This window comes from Siphateles boraxobius, unplaced genomic scaffold, assembly GCF_051911475.1.
Source record: "Siphateles boraxobius isolate OS27281-9 unplaced genomic scaffold, OSU_SipBor_1 33, whole genome shotgun sequence".
NCBI classification, from domain to species: Eukaryota; Metazoa; Chordata; class Actinopteri; order Cypriniformes; family Leuciscidae; genus Siphateles; species Siphateles boraxobius.
The window spans coordinates 14,601,473-14,617,072 of record NW_027508953.1 but is presented as its reverse complement, the minus strand read 5'-3'; the positions used below and the strand labels follow the sequence as shown (position 1 = coordinate 14,617,072).

The 15,600-nt window shown below is 46.2% G+C and overlaps 1 protein-coding gene across 4 annotated transcripts in view; it reads left to right on the top strand.

Annotated features, from left to right (window-relative positions):
- The window catches only part of fkbp10a (FKBP prolyl isomerase 10a), a 361,807-nt gene that overhangs the window by 46,087 nt on the left and 300,120 nt on the right, over window positions 1-15,600 (top strand). Inside the window, exon 1 of one of the 4 annotated variants that reach the window (XM_077195551.1) lies at window positions 7,252-7,684. The exons of the other annotated variants lie outside the window; for them this stretch is intronic. The gene's annotated coding sequence lies outside the window, so the exon portion shown is untranslated. Of the gene's footprint in view, window positions 1-7,251; window positions 7,685-15,600 lie in introns of those variants that run through there. 4 annotated transcript variants of the gene reach the window in all.

The following is a 15,600-nucleotide window of genomic DNA, read 5'->3' as shown; positions in this document are numbered from 1 at the left end:
GACCGAAGTTCTCCCTAAGAAGCTCCACCACCTCGGGGTGAAGTCTCCATTCCCCGGGCCACAGCCCCTGCCTCAACAGGATATCTGCTCTGATATACGAGACCATCAGTGTGTTGTCCGGACCCTTCGCCGACCAACCACTCATGATTGCCCCCGACTTGTGAGGGAAACATCCGTCGATAGCATTATGCGTCGACAAGAAGCCCCCAACACTGGGCCTGGGCGAGGAACCAAGGTTCTTCCACATGACCGAGGCACGAAGGCATAGCCGCGTGACCTTGATCATGCGAAAACGGATTTCCCCTCGGAGAAAACCCCTTGGTCCCGAGCCACCACTGCAGGGGTCTCATGTACAGAGGGCCAAAAGTAACTACGTTGGACGCAACTGCCATGAGCCCCAGCCAAAGACCGTTCACCGAACAGCCACTCATGACCGCCCCCCATCCTGTGAGGGAAGCATCCGTCGATAGCGTGACGCGTCGACAAGAAGCACCCAGCACTGGGCCCTGGGCGAGGAACCAAGGCTTCTTCCACATGACCGAGGTACGAAGGCATAGCCGCGTGACCTTGATCATGCGAAAACGGATTTCCCCTCGGAGAAAACCCCTTGGTCCCGAGCCACCACTGCAGGGGTCTCATGTACAGAAGGCCAAAAGTAACTACGTTAGACGCAACTACCATGAGCCCCAACAGTCTCAGAGACTGTTTGCAGTGAGTGACTGACCTAGTTTTACATTCTTTACGGCTGTGAGAATCGCAGAAATACGTGCAGGAGACAGACGTGCTTGCATTGTTGTCGAATCCCATAATACACCTAGAAAGTGGTCCTCTGAGCTGGGAGGAGTACACTCTTTTTGGTGTTGAGCCGCAACCCCAACCTCCTTATGTGGGACAGAACGACATCTCGATGTTGAACTGCCAAAAGCTCGGACTGAGCTAAAAATCAACCAATCGTCGATATAATTTAATACGCGAATGCCCTGGAATCTCAGAGGAGCCAGAGCTGCATCCACGCATATTGTAAAAGGTGTGGGGTGATAACCTAGGCCGAATGGAAGAACCCGATACTGGTATGCTTCGCCCCTGAAAGCAAACCTCAGGAACCTCCTGTGATGAGGATGGATAGATAAGTAAGCGTCCTTTAAGTCTATTGTTACAAACCAGTCCTCAGACTGAATCTGTGACACAATCATATTTAGCGTAAGCATAATATGCTGTTTAATTGACGCAGGTCTAGAGTAGGACGCAACCCCTCATCCTCTTTCGGAACAATGAAGTAATGGCAGTAAAACCCTGACTGCCTGCCGGGAGGAGGAACCCCTTCTACAGCTCCTTTTGCAGAAGTGTCAGTACTTCCTGCTCCATAACCAAAGCCTGCTCGGGGTCCACCACAGTGGGGAGGACCCCTAGAAATCTGGGCGGACAAGAACCAAATTCTGAACCCTTTTCTATAGTGTGCAGGACCCACCGAGAAATATGTGGCAGTAGTTTCCACGCTGCCAGAAATTCTACTAGGGGAACCAGTCTCTCAAGACTGGCCTCTGGATTTGGTTGAACAGTCAGTACGGTGCCCTGAAGCGGCGAACCGGCAGGGAACAACCGAACTGACCGTTCTACGACCCTCCTCGGAGGATCGTATGGGGACGCTGACACCTCGGTGCCCTGAACGGCGAACCGGCAGGGAACAACCGAACTGGCAGCGCTGCGACCCTCCTCAGAGAGTCGCACCCCAGAGGGCGCCGAGGAGAAACGATTTCTCAAAACCGTCCCTGCCCCGAAGGAGCCCTCAGAAGCTTTATTAGAGATGACAGTCCTCAGATCTTGCCTCCCTTTAAATAACTTAGTTCCAATGGCCCTCCTCGGAGGATCATTGGAAAAAGCAGGCACCTCGGCACCCTGAAACGGCGAACCGGCAGGGAAACCGAACTGACTGCTCTACGACCCTCCTCGGAGGATCGTTTGGGGACACTGACACCTTGGTGTCCTGAACGGCGAACCGGCAGGAAAACCGAACTGGCAGCGCTGCGACCCTCCTCAGAGAGTCGCACCCCAGAGGGCGCCGAGGAGAAACGATTTTCTCAAAAACCATCCCTACCCCGGAGGGGACCACCCTTTAGAAGCCTGATAGCCTCGGCATCAGGGCTTCCTATTGTTCAAGCTTTTTTAGAGATAAAATAGTCCTCAGATCTTGCATATCTCTAACTGGCTAGACTGCTACCGCCACCCAAGTCCCCTTTGATTGTGGAGGAGCCCAAATGGCGATGCTCGCTGTGCTGCGAGGAGCTGAGTAGACTGAGACTGCTCCGCCCAGCAGTCTCAGGAACATAGATTGGTGAGGAAGAAACCTCTGGAACGCCGCTGAACGGTTTATTCTTAGTTTTTTGAAAGCGGAGCATCCAGAAGAACAGACATAATTTTGTCTTATTTTTCTTTACTTTTAAATCAGAAAAACGTATAAATATATATATATATATATATATATATATATATATATATATATATATATATCAGTCCGTGGCCACCAGCAGGAAAACAACCGAACTGGCCGTGTGCGACCCTCCTCAGAGAGTCGCCACCCAGAGGACGCAGAGGAGAAACGATTTCTCGAAACCGTCCCTCCCCAGTATAGTTTATCTGTTTTTGCACGACGCAATTCTCGAATAGCGTCAGTGCTGACAACCTCACATTCATCCATGTCTTTATAATTTACCCACCAGCGTTGCCTAATAAAATTTTTTATTTAGATGGCTGGTCGGGGTTAAAAATTATGATGCCGACTCGGGAGAGAGAAAGCTAGCAAGCGTCTCTTTAACCCGAGGCACTGTCATACCATGATACTTAATACCCATAGCATTACTATAGTTAGACGTAGGGCATTAAACACATAAAATAGAAACCGACTTATTCCACGATCTTGACACCTGGTGTGGAGATAGGGAAAAACGGCAGTCCCCGACGAGGAGGCTGAGATACAGAGTTTTTCTGTTTTTAGATATATTTCATCTAATAAACTCCTTATTTTCACTCTCATAAAGCTCAGCTGGCCAGAAAATATTTAACTAGCAACAGCACTAGATAAACCTCCTTTTAAAGCTCTTCTTTATTCAACAGTTATGAGCTGACTTATTTATTCATTTATTGAAAACTCAAACATCTGCCTTTTTTTAATATCTTTATTTGTTTTGTTCTCTTTTTCTAAACAAAACACTAACGATACCAATTCCTCGGAACTGGAAATCGCCAGCACTGGATCTGGCAGGTGAAAGCTGAGATAGGGCGGAGCCCGTCCCAACCCCCGCTGTCAGATCCGTTTGCGAACCCCAAAATGCGAGTCGCCGCCGTGCATCGGCAACAGCGGGACCCGCGCGGGGAGCGCAAACCGAACCGTCCTCCTCGAAGAACGCCCGGCGGGAGCGGAGCGTCCTCACGGACAGTTTCTCGCAATGCTCACAGTCAGCCCCCTCGAGAACTGACTGTGGCATGCTCCACTCCCAAATAGTAACAAAAAGCTGATTTGTGTGTCCCCACCCGTGATATAACGTGGGCAGGGAACAACACAAAAGCTGCTTGCTCTCTTTTGCCATAATATATATATATATTGCAACTTGACAGACAACAATAAATATGACAAGGACAGAATTCACAGATCGCTTGCTGAAGGCAACAGAAGCTGTCGCGGTCTGTTTTCTGGTGTGCTTTATAGCTTCCTGGTCTATGACGTCACCGCCTATGACGTCTCGCTCTTCCATTGGACTGATTATACACGTGCTTCACGACGCAATCACGCAGAGCGTTCCCACCGCGTCTCAACGCAGCTCGAGTTCCCTTGAAAGGGAACAATGCTCACTGGATCGAGTCAAGTCAAGTCAAGTCACCTTTATTTATATAGTGCTTTTAACAATACAGATTATGTCAAAGCACTTAACAGTATCAAATTGGAGGATATAGTGTCAGTAATGTATTCAGTTTAATAAGATTAAACATTTAATTTTCAGTTAAAGGCATTACATCATTGAATTCAGAGATTGTCTAGATCAGTTTAGTTTAATTAGTGTCTGTGTAATCAAATTGATGATAATCGCTAATGAAGGCAAATTGCAGAATTAAATAATACTTTTTTGAATAAAGTTGAATAAGCACAAGTTAATTTACATTTGACCACAGTTAAAATATTTACTTGTCTAAGATTCCTCAGTCAGATTGTATTAACTTTAAGATTAGGGTGAAAAAACAAGACAACACACACTCATATCAGCAACAATAATAGGCCATCTTGGCTAATGTTTCAGAAATGTTAAAATGAGAAGAGTTACCAACCTCTAAAAATTCTTTATATAGATCCGGGTGTCGGTCTTTCAGGTGCTTTGCTATATTAGAGGTGTTAGCGCCTTTTGTTAGCACTGCTCTGTAGCATCCCTTGCATAGTGGCTTGCTTGTGTCCTTCGGCTTTCCATGTTCATTTACTTCGTATCCGAAATATTGATCTACATCCAACACTACTGACCTATAATGCTGCCTGAATCATAATCATACACTGTTCGTTCGTTGGCCAGAGGAGAACTGGCCCCCCGCCTGAGCCTAGGTTCTCCTAAGGTTTTTTTTCTTCATTCTGTCACCTGATGGAGTTTTGGTTCCTTGCCACTGTCGCCTTTCTTCACCTTTGTCGCCATTGGCTTTTGGCTTGCTTAGTTGGGGACATATACACTCACCTAAAGGATTATTAGGAACACCATACTAATACTGTGTTTGACCCCCTTTCCCCTTCAGAACTTCCTTAATTCTACGTGGCATTGATTCAACAAGGTGCTGAAAGCATTCTTTAGAAATGTTGGCCCATATTGATAGGATAGCATCTTGCAGTTGATGAAGATTTGTGGGATGCACATCCAGGGCACGAAGCTTCCGTTCCACCACATCACAAAGATGCTCTTTTGGGTTGAGATCTGGTGACTGTGGGGGCCCTTTTAGTACAGTGAACTCATTGTCATGTTCAAGAAACCAATTTGAAATGATTCGAGCTCTGTGACATGGTGCATTATCCTGCTGGAAGTAGCCATCAGAGGATGGGTACATGGTGGCCATAAAGGGATGGACATGGTCAGATACAATGCTCAGGTAGGCCGTGGCATTTAAACAATGCCCAATTGGCACTAAGGGGCCTAAAGTGTGCCAAGAAAACATCCCCCACACCATTACACCATCACCACCCCCCTGCACAGTGGTAACAAGGCATGATTGATCCATGTTCTCATTCTGTTTACGGCAAATTCTGACTCTAACATCTGAATGTCTCAACAGAAATCGAGACTCATCAGACCAGGCAACATTTTTCCATTCTTCAACTGTCCAATTTTGTTGAGCTCTTGCAAATTGTAGCCTCTTTTTCCTATTTGTAGTGGAGATGAGTGGTACCCGGTAGGGTCTTCTGCTGTTGTAGCCCATCCGCCTCAAGGTTGTGCGTGTTGTGGCTTCACAAATGCTTTGCTGCATACCTCGGTTGTAACGAGTGGTTATTTCAGTAAAAGTTGCTCTTCTATCAGCTTGAATCAGTCGGCCCATTCTCCTCTGACCTCTAGCATCAACAATGCATTTTCGCCTACAGGACTGCCGCATACTGGATGTTTTTCCCTTTTCACACCATTCTTTGTAAACCCTAGAAATGGTTGTGCGTGAAAATCCCAGTAACTGAGCAGATTGTGAAATACGCAGACCGGCCCGTCTGGCACCAACAACCATGCCACGCTCAAAATTGCTTAAATCACATTTCTTTCACATTCTGACATTCAGTTTGGAGTTCAGGAGATTGTCTTGACCAGGACCACACCCCTAAATGCATTGAAGGTACTACCATGTGATTGGTTGATTAGATAATTGCATTAATGAGAAATTGAACAGGTGTTCCTAATAATCCTTTAGGTAAGTGTATTATTACAACATTGTCTTCCTATTATCTCTGTAAAGCTGCTTTGAAACAATCTGTATTGTAAAAAGCACTATATCAATAAAGGTGACTTGACTTATCTGCATCTCAGACAGCCGACGCCCAATCCAATGCTTTTCCAGTGAGTAGATACATCATGAATGAACATTTTGTAGAACCTGGAAAATCTTACCGGGTCTACTCTGGTAGATGGGAGTGATTGAATGTCTTGGGTAAGATGTTCATTGGTGGCACACAGACTGGCAAATTGGGTTTGTAATCCCAGTAAGACTTCACTCTGATAGTTGAAGGCCACTTGCTGAGATACTTCCTCCGGATTCAAAGAGTGTGGCGTATTCTGTAATGAACTCAGACCTGAAGCGAGGTTTGAATCCATTTGCAGAAGGGTTTATTGAACACATCCAAAACAAAGAGCATTAACGTAGTCAGCAAGGCAGCCAGTGGTCGAAAAACAGGCAAACAGTCCAACAGGCAATCAAAGCAGAAACAATATTTTAAAACTGTAAATCCAATGACCAGGCAATAGATCAAAAGATCACCATAGACTAGACAAGAAAAGACAATGGCACAAAGGAGACCGCTCAGTAAGGCAGGGAATCGTGCATTACTTGAAACCGTAGGAATGGAGTGATGTCAATATTCAGCAGAGGGCTCCCCCTGGTGGTTGGATGAAAGAGTCTCTGACTGTGCACTTACACTCCTATTCTCCTGCTTCATTAGTTTATGATCTGTTTAACAGTCATGTCTAATATGTTATTAGAAAGTAGACAGTATATGTAAAGTATCAGCGTTTGCCGTGTGGTTGATGCCCTATATCGCTAGCTGAGCAGAAATACATAATCATGTTTCACCTGGTCCCCTCAAAGTTGTGTTGGATTTTCTCCTTAAAGGTTGAGTCAAGTCAAGTCAAATCAAGTCACCTTTATTCATATAGTGCTTTTTACAATACAGATTGTTTAAAAGAAGCTTTACAGAGATAACAGGAAAATAATGTTGTAATAATATTGTTAAATATAAAATTAAATGTCCCGAACTATGTGAGCCAAAAGCCAATGGCGACAAAGGCGAAAAAGGCAACAGTGGCAAGGAACCAAAACTCCATCAGGTGACAGAATGGAGAAAAAAACCTTGATAGAACCCAGGATCAGTCAGGGCAGGGGGCCAGTTCTCCTCAGGCCAACGAACACAAATAATGTATGATTAAGATTTAGGCAGCATTATACGTCATAAGTCAGATTGGATCAGAACTTTCACAATATTTATCCAGTTCCATCTGGTTGGGGGTCGGAGTCATCACGCCGGAATGGAGACGAGTTTGTCGAGGTGTTCCATGAGGCCTTTACAGGGCTGATGAGGCTGGCACTTCAGGGATGCGTTGTCGTCGTTTCCATGCGATGGTCCTTCATCAGATCTGGATATGGCCTGGATCCGGCAGACTGCAGTAAACCTCGGGATAAACAGAGAGACTAATATTAGCGTAGACTCTATCCTTCTTATGATGTACCAAGTACATCAGGATTTATGGGAAGTGTTCCCGGTTCCGACTGATCTAAACTATGCAGCCTAACATTGAATTATAAGAGTCTATAATGTGTTATCTGTATGCTAAGCCAAAGAGATGTGTTTTCAGTCTAGATTTGAACTGACAGACTTTGTCTGCTTCCCGGACAATGTTAGGAACATTGTTGCAAAGTTTTGGTGCTAAATAGGAAAAGGATCTACCGCCAGCAGTCGATATTCTAGGTATTATCAACTGGCCAGAATTTTGAGATCGCAATAGACGTGAAGGACCATAATACGTTAAGAGCTCGCTTAATTACTGGGGAGCTAAACCATTTAGTGCCTTGTAAGTAATCAGCAATATTAAAAAAATGTATACGATGTTTAAGTAAGGATCTTTCCAATTTTGTAAAACTGTGAAAACATAATAATATGGCATTACAAACTGCCCATATATACATATACATGAATATGCATATATATATAACTATCCCATAAGAAAAAATAGCCATTATAATGAGACTTACAGGACTAGTAAGCATCTAAGCTAACATTAACATGGATGTCTATGGAGAAATGCTAATCGCGATTAGCATCTATTAATACAGCATACATATTATGCTACAACGGACAATACACAAAGACTATAGCAAAGTAGATACACTTCCTCCACATAGCAACTCTAAAAACATGTAAATCAGTGATAGATGGACCTCTCAATCATCCGATCGTGGTTGTATCTCTCTATTAGTGTTACTCGATCTTAGTGATGCGTTTGACACTATCGACCACAACATTCTTTTAAATAGACTCGAAAATTATGTTGGCATTAGTGGAATTGCACAAGCATGGTTTAAATCATACTTATCTGATCGTTATCAGTTTGTAGCAGTAAATAAAGAGATGCCTTATCGGTCAAAAGTTCAGTATGGTGTACCACAAGGCTCAGTACTAAGACCTTTGCTGTTCACTCTGCTACCCTTAGGAGATATCATTGGGAAGCATGGCAGTAGTTTTCACTGTTATGCTGATGATACTCAGCTCTATATTTCTTCACATCCTGACGAAACTTACCAACCCACAAAATTAACAGAATGCATAGTTGATATAAAAAACTGGATGACTAGTAATTTCCTACTACTTAATTCTGAAAAAACAGAGATTCTAATTATTGTACAAAAAACGCCCTCACGTAATAACCTTGAATACTGTATAACACTTGATGGCTGCTCTGTCAAGTCCTCGTCGTCGGTTAGGAACCTGGGTGTGCTCTTTGATACCAATATTTCATTTGAAAGTCACGTGTCTAGTATCTGTAAAACCGCATTTTTCCATCTTAAAAATATATCTAAATTACGTCATATGCTCTCCATTAAAAATGCAGAACAATTAGTTCATGCTTTTCTGACATCAAGGCTAGATTATTGTAATGTTATACTGGGTGGTTGCCCTTCACGTTTAATAAATAAACTACAGCTGGCAGTGGCGGTTCTACAAGGGGGTCGTGCCTCTGTAGACATGTCCCTGGCCACCCCTGTGCCCCCAACCCCATGCTGACCAAATAAATAAAAAAAAATAATTTATTATGATTTTACACACGAGCGCCAAAAGCGGAACTAATGTGACGCAACGTTCTACACAGGTAAATTAGAGTGGCGCACCCAAACACTGTCTGCGGTGCTGCTCGGTGAATGAGAGCTTAGCAACTACTCTTGGAGAGTGGCACTATACGATTTCTCCTGTTGCAAGAGTTGAAGGTAAGCAAAACGATTTAATCTCGTAAGTGATGTAAGTGTAATACATGCCCCTATGTTTTTTACCTTCTTCTAATAGTTATCATGAAACGAGGAAGGGACATAGCGTCCTTTTTTGCCCCAGTAAACAAAAAAGTAAGATAAACAAATCAAGGTATTGAGAGAGTTGAGGAGCAGGAAGAGGGAGTGCCAGAGGAGTCAGTGGAGGTTGGAGAGAGGGCATGTGATGAAAGTCAGGGCTCTGACATTCTAGAGGGTGAGGAGGATGAAGAAGAGGGTGAGAAGGATGAAGGATAGGGTGAGAAGTATGAAGAAGAGGGTGAGAAAGAATGAAGAAGAGGGTGAGGAGGAAGAAAACATACAGGGACAGAGAGAGGAACAGCCAGAGGGACAGAAAGTTGATCCATGTGGATCAAGTACTGCACCATCAGGTTTGTGATGAAGAAGGTTCTTACTATTTGCAAAGCAGTGCAATTATAATGTGTCCCTAAAATGGTGCTTTCTGCTGTAAATTGATTTTTTTGTCAATATGTCTCTAATGTTTCTTTTTTTAAAGTAAATACTTGGCCTACATTTTGAAATGCATGCAGATACACAGGTGAAACTCGAAAAATTAGAATATTGTGCAAAAGTTCATGTATTTCAGTAATTCAAATTAAAAGGTGAAACTAATATATTTAGTATTTATAACTATATACATATGCATGATTATAATTTTCAGAGGGCTGACATTTCTGTATTAAAAATCCTTTTTTTTATTGATTTCATGTAATATTCAAATTTTCTGAGATTTTGAATTTGGGGTTTTCATAAACTGTAAGCCATAATCATCAAAATTATAACTTGCAGGATATTATAATTTTTCGAGTTTCACCTGTACATGCATATGTAAATAAATGTTGGAGTTGTGCCCTATGTTCCCTTTCAAGGGAACTCGAGCTGCGTCAAGCTGTGGGAACGCCTCTGCGTGTGTGCGTCATGAAGCACATATGGAATCAGTCCAATGGAGAGACGGAACGTCATAGGCGGGTGACGTCATCGACCAGGAAACTATAAAACACCCCCAAAACACAAGCGCGACAGCTTCTTTGCCTTCAGTAAGCGCTATATGTGGATCTGTCCCAAGTGTTTTTGTCTGTCACTAAGCAGGAGTTTCACTATTTCAAAAAACTATATATATATATATATATATATATATATTGAGAGACAATGGCGAGCGAACAACTATTTAAGAAGTGTGTTCCTCCCTGCTCGCGCTATTTAACGAGTGGGGATACACACAGCTTATGTGTTGTTTGTTTGGGAGTGCAGCATGCCCAGTCAGCTCTCGAGGGGGCTGATTGTGAGCATTGCGAGCGTTTGCCTCTTAGAACGCTCCGCTCCTGCCGATCACTCTTTGAGGAGAGTGGTTCGGTTCGCGATCCCCGCGGATCGGGTCCCGCTTATGCCGAGGCTGAGCGGCGATGTCATTCGTGGGGATCGCAGATGGATCTAACAGCGGGGCTTGAGACGGGCTCTGCCCTATCTCAGCCCGTACCTGTTAGATCCAGTGCCTCAGTCTCGGGTTCGGAAGCATGCTCTGCGGTTTCTTCCCCCCGAACTGAGGCCCCAGTACTGCAACTATCCAGTTCTGAGGATCTGGATGTTGTTAGTCTGGATGCGGGAGATGTCGATGATTCGCCATCTCGCTCTCCCGAAAGTGAGGAGCTTATGGAGGTGCTCGTGCTGTTTCTAAATTAAGCATCGAGTGGCCAGCTGTTAGGCAGGAGTCTAGAGAAAAATCTAAATTAGATGAAAGATTTTTACCTTCCCGTTCTCAACCTCCATGCCGGTGCTTGCCCTTCTTCCCTGATCTCCACACAGAGGTTTCGAGATCGTGGAAAAAGCCGGTCTCTTATCGTGTTTTTAGCCCTCAAACTTCCACTTATTCAAACATTGTGGGGGCTAAATCTCATGGTTATGGGGCTATGCCCAAAGCAGAAGAGGCGCTTGCTAGTCATCTTTCTGCTGAAGCTGCATCTTCTTTTAAAGCACCACTTTTACCCTCTAAGCCTCTTAGAAGTACTTCAGCTTTAGTGGGTAAGGCGTATTCGGCGGCCGGTCAAGCCTCGGCGTGCCTGCACACGATATCCATCTTGCAGGCATACAAGGCTGACTTATTAAAGGATGTCAGTCACACTCAAGAGGTCAGCACTGACGTAGTTCGCGAACTGCGTCAGGCTGCAGATTTATCTCTGCGCGCCACCAAGGAGTCGGCCAAGCTAATGGGCCTTACTATGGCAGCCCTGGTGGCCGCAGAGAGGCATCTATGGTTAAATCTCTCTGGTATGAAAGAAAAAGACAAAGCTTTTCTTTTGGACGCTCCGCTCTCTCCTCGTGGTCTTTTTGGTAATTCTGTAAATACTGTCATAGATAGATTTCAGGAAGAGAAGAAACAGTCGGCAGCGTTTCATAAATTTATGCCTCTTAAAATTCAAGTCCCTGGTACTGCTGGGCGGGAGCAGTCCAGGCCGTCAGTCAGCTCTTCACATAGGGCGCAACAGAAGCAGAGTGTCGCGTCTCGCGCTCCCCCTTCCAAACAGTGGGACCAGACGCGGCACTCTCAGCCGAAGTCTTCTGGCAAAACTGATCTGAGGACAGTTATTATGGCTAAGAAGGCTTCGGCAAAGAGGAAGTCCTGACGCCACTGGCGTCAGGATGCTGAGGGTGGCCCCGCCATGGGAGAGAGGTGTTCACCGCATTACACGGTGCCCGCTCTTCTTCGGTGCCCTCAGGGGCCCGTTCTGCCAACCCTGCCTTTATGCCGGGGCACAGACGGTCCCAGCGAGCGCTTTCCCGAGGGACGCTCGCCCCCTCTGAGGAGGGTCTCACAGCAGTTAAGCCAGTCGTTCCCTGCCGGTGCGCCGTTACAGGGCGCTGTGTTTGCTGCTCAAGTTACACCAGAGGCCAGTCTCAAGAGACTGGTACCCTTAGTAGTATTTCTGGCATGGAAAAGCCTTCCAAAAATATCTCAGTGGGTTCTGCACACAGTAAAAAAGGGTTATACTATCCAATTCAGGTGTCGTCCACCAAAATTCAGAGGGGTTCTGCCCACAGTGGTGGGCCCCGAGCAGGCTCTGGTAATGGAACAAGAGGTGAAAGCGCTCCTTCAAAAGGGGGCTATAGAACGGGTTCCTCGTCCCAGGTTGGAGTCAGGTTTTTACAGCCGATATTTCATCGTTCCAAAGAAGGATGGGGGGTTGCGTCCAATTTTAGATCTGCGCCTGTTGAATCGCTCGGTAGGGAAGCTAAAATTCAAGATGCTCACTATCAAGCAGATCGTGTCACAAATCAGATCCGAGGACTGGTTTGTCACGATAGATCTGAAGGACGCGTACTTCCATATTTCCATCCTTCCACAACACAGGAAGTTCCTGAGGTTCGCCTTCGGGGGCGAGGCGTACCAGTACAAGGTTCTTCCATTTGGCCTAGCTTTATCTCCCCGCACTTTCACGAAATGCATGGATGCAGCTTTAGCGCCCCTGAGGTTTCAGGGCATTCATATCCTCAATTACATCGACGATTGGTTGATTTTAGCTCAGACAGAGCAGATGCCGGTTCAGCATCGAGATGTTGTTCTCGCTCATATGAGAAAGTTGGGGTTGAGGCTGAACGCAAAGAAAAGTGTATTATCTCCTTCTCAGAAGTCCACTTTTCTTGGTGTTGTTTGGCATTCGATCTCGATGCGGGCGCGACTTTCTCCGACCCGCATCGCTTTGATTCTTTCAGCTATGAAACAAGTAAAGCTAGGCCTGCTACTCACTGTAAAATATTATACCTTGCGGCCTGTTGTACATGAGACCACTGCAGTGGTGGCTCCGGACCAAGGGATTCTCCCCGAGGGGAAATCCCCTCCGCACGATCAAAGTCACGCGGTGCTGCCTTCGTGCTCTGGTCATGTGGAAAGAAACCTGGTTCCTATCCAAAGGGCCTGTGTTGGGGGCTCTTTGTCGTCGCGTAACGCTAACGACGGATGCTTCCCTCACAGGATGGGGGGCGGTCATGAGTGGTCGTCCAGCCCAAGGTCTGTGGCAGGACCATCATCTATCATGGCATATAAATTGTCTAGAGATGTTGGCGGTGTTCCAAGCTTTGAAACACTTCCTAGCAGACCTCATTGGTCCTCATGTGTTAGTTCAGTCAGACAACATGTCGGTGGTCTCGTATATAAATCATCAGGGGGGCCTGCGGTCATGTCCACTTTACAAGTTGGCCCGTCAGATCCTCCTGTGGTCCCAGGGGAAGTTACGGTCTCTGAGAGCTGTGTATCTTCCTGGTTATTTGAATGTGGTAGCAGACTCCCTGTCGAGGCAGGGGCCGAGGCCGGGGAATGGAGGCTCCACCCCTAGGTGGTGGAACTCCTTTGGTTGAGTTTCGGTCGCGCCGAGGTGGACCTATTCGCTTCCAAGGAGACAACGCACTGTCATCTGTGGTTCTCCATCAGTCAGCCAGCCCCTCTGGGGTTGGAGGCTCTGGTACAGCCGTGGCCGAGGTCACTTTTGTATGCCTTTCCCCCGGTTGCTCTGCTACCAGGAGTTCTGGAGAGGGTTCGCCGGGACGGGGTCAGCCTACTTCTAGTAGCCCCGTTCTGGCCGGCCTGAGTATGGTTCGCGGACCTAATATCTCTTCTGGACGGCTCTCCCTTGGAGATTCCGATCAGGAGGGATCTACTCTCTCAGGAGGGCGGTACGATATTTCACCCCCGCCCAGAGTTGTGGAAACTGTGGGCTTGGCCTCTGAGGGGGCCCAGCTCATAGAATCTGGTCTCTCAACTGAGGTTGTTGAGACCATCCTTCACACCAGAGCTCCGTCCACGAGGAAGTTATATGCCCTGAAGTGGAAACTTTTCACTTCTTGGTGTGCAGAACACCGGCAGGACCCAGTTAACGGCCCAGTGGGTGCAGTGCTGGAGTTTCTGCAGGAGCGTTTCTCTGCAGGGTTATCCCCCTCCACACTAAAGGTGTATGTGGCGGCACTAGCTGCTTACCATGTCCCTTTCAGTGGAGTTTCTCTTGGGAGACACCCACTTATAACTCGCTGCCTTCGTGGCACTTTGAGGCTGAGGCCTGCAGTTCGTACGAGGGTGCCGACTTGGGATTTGGCCATTGTACTAGAGGGCCTTTCTTTGGCCCCCTTTGAACCTATTGAGGAAGTTTCTGAGAAATTTCTCACGTATAAAACTCTTTTTCTGCTTGCAATCTACTCACTTAAGAGAATCGGAGATTTGCAGGCCCTGTCGGTTGCACCCTCGTTCCTGGAGTTTTCGCCTGGTATGGTTAAGGCTTTTCTATACCCTAGACCAGGTTATGTCCCTATGGTCCCTACTAATGCTGTCAGACCTACAGTGCTGCAGGCTTTCTATCCTCCTCCTTTTGTGTCATCTGATCAGGAGAAACTTAACCTTCTTTGCCCGGCTAGGGCGTTAGACGCTTACGTCCACAGAGCTGCCCTATGGAGGAAATCAGAACAGTTATTTGTATGCTTTGGACCACCCAGGAAAGGGTGTCCCGCGTCTAAACAGGGAATGAGCAAGTGGGTGGTTGAGGCCATCTCACTTGCTTATGAGTCGGCTGGTCAGCCTTCACCTTTGGCTTTACGAGCCCACTCTACTAGGAGTATGGCTGCTTCTAAAGCATTGTTGTCAGGAGTATCGCTAAGTGATGTTTGTGATGCGGCTGGGTGGTCCTCACAGCATACATTTGTTAAGTTCTATTCCCACATGACGGTCATTTGCTCCTATGGCGACGTGGGTATTGGCGTTCCCACAGCTTGAAGCAGCTCGAGTTCCCTTGAAAGGGAACGTCTCGGTTACGTATGTAACCCTAGTTCCCTGATAGGGAACGAGACGCTGCGTCGTTTTGCCATACTCCCAGCATGCCCGTTAGCGCTTCCTTCAGGCCTATCAGAAGCTGTCGCGCTTGTGTTTTGGGGGTGCTTTATAGTTTCCTGGTCGATGACGTCACCCGCCTATGACGTTCCGTCTCTCCATTGGACTGATTCCATACATGCTTCATGACGTACACACGCAGAGGCGCTCCCACAGCTTGACGCAGCGTCTCGTTCCCTATCAGGGAACTAGGGTTACATACGTAACCGAGACATTTACTATACATCTTTTTACAGATATCAGCAAGTGAATATATTCCCATCCACTTTGATGGGGGACAGAAGACGGAGCTTCAGGCCAAACTGTTATAATCTTCATTCATGGCTTGAGTATTCTGTCATGATGGACGCTACATAATGCTATTCATGTAGACATTTTAGCACACCAAATGCCCCTGACACTGTTTTTGTTTCAACACCTGGTTTTAGAAACTGGAAAAAAGCAACTATGAGAGATGCAGGGTTTTCAGTACATGCAAA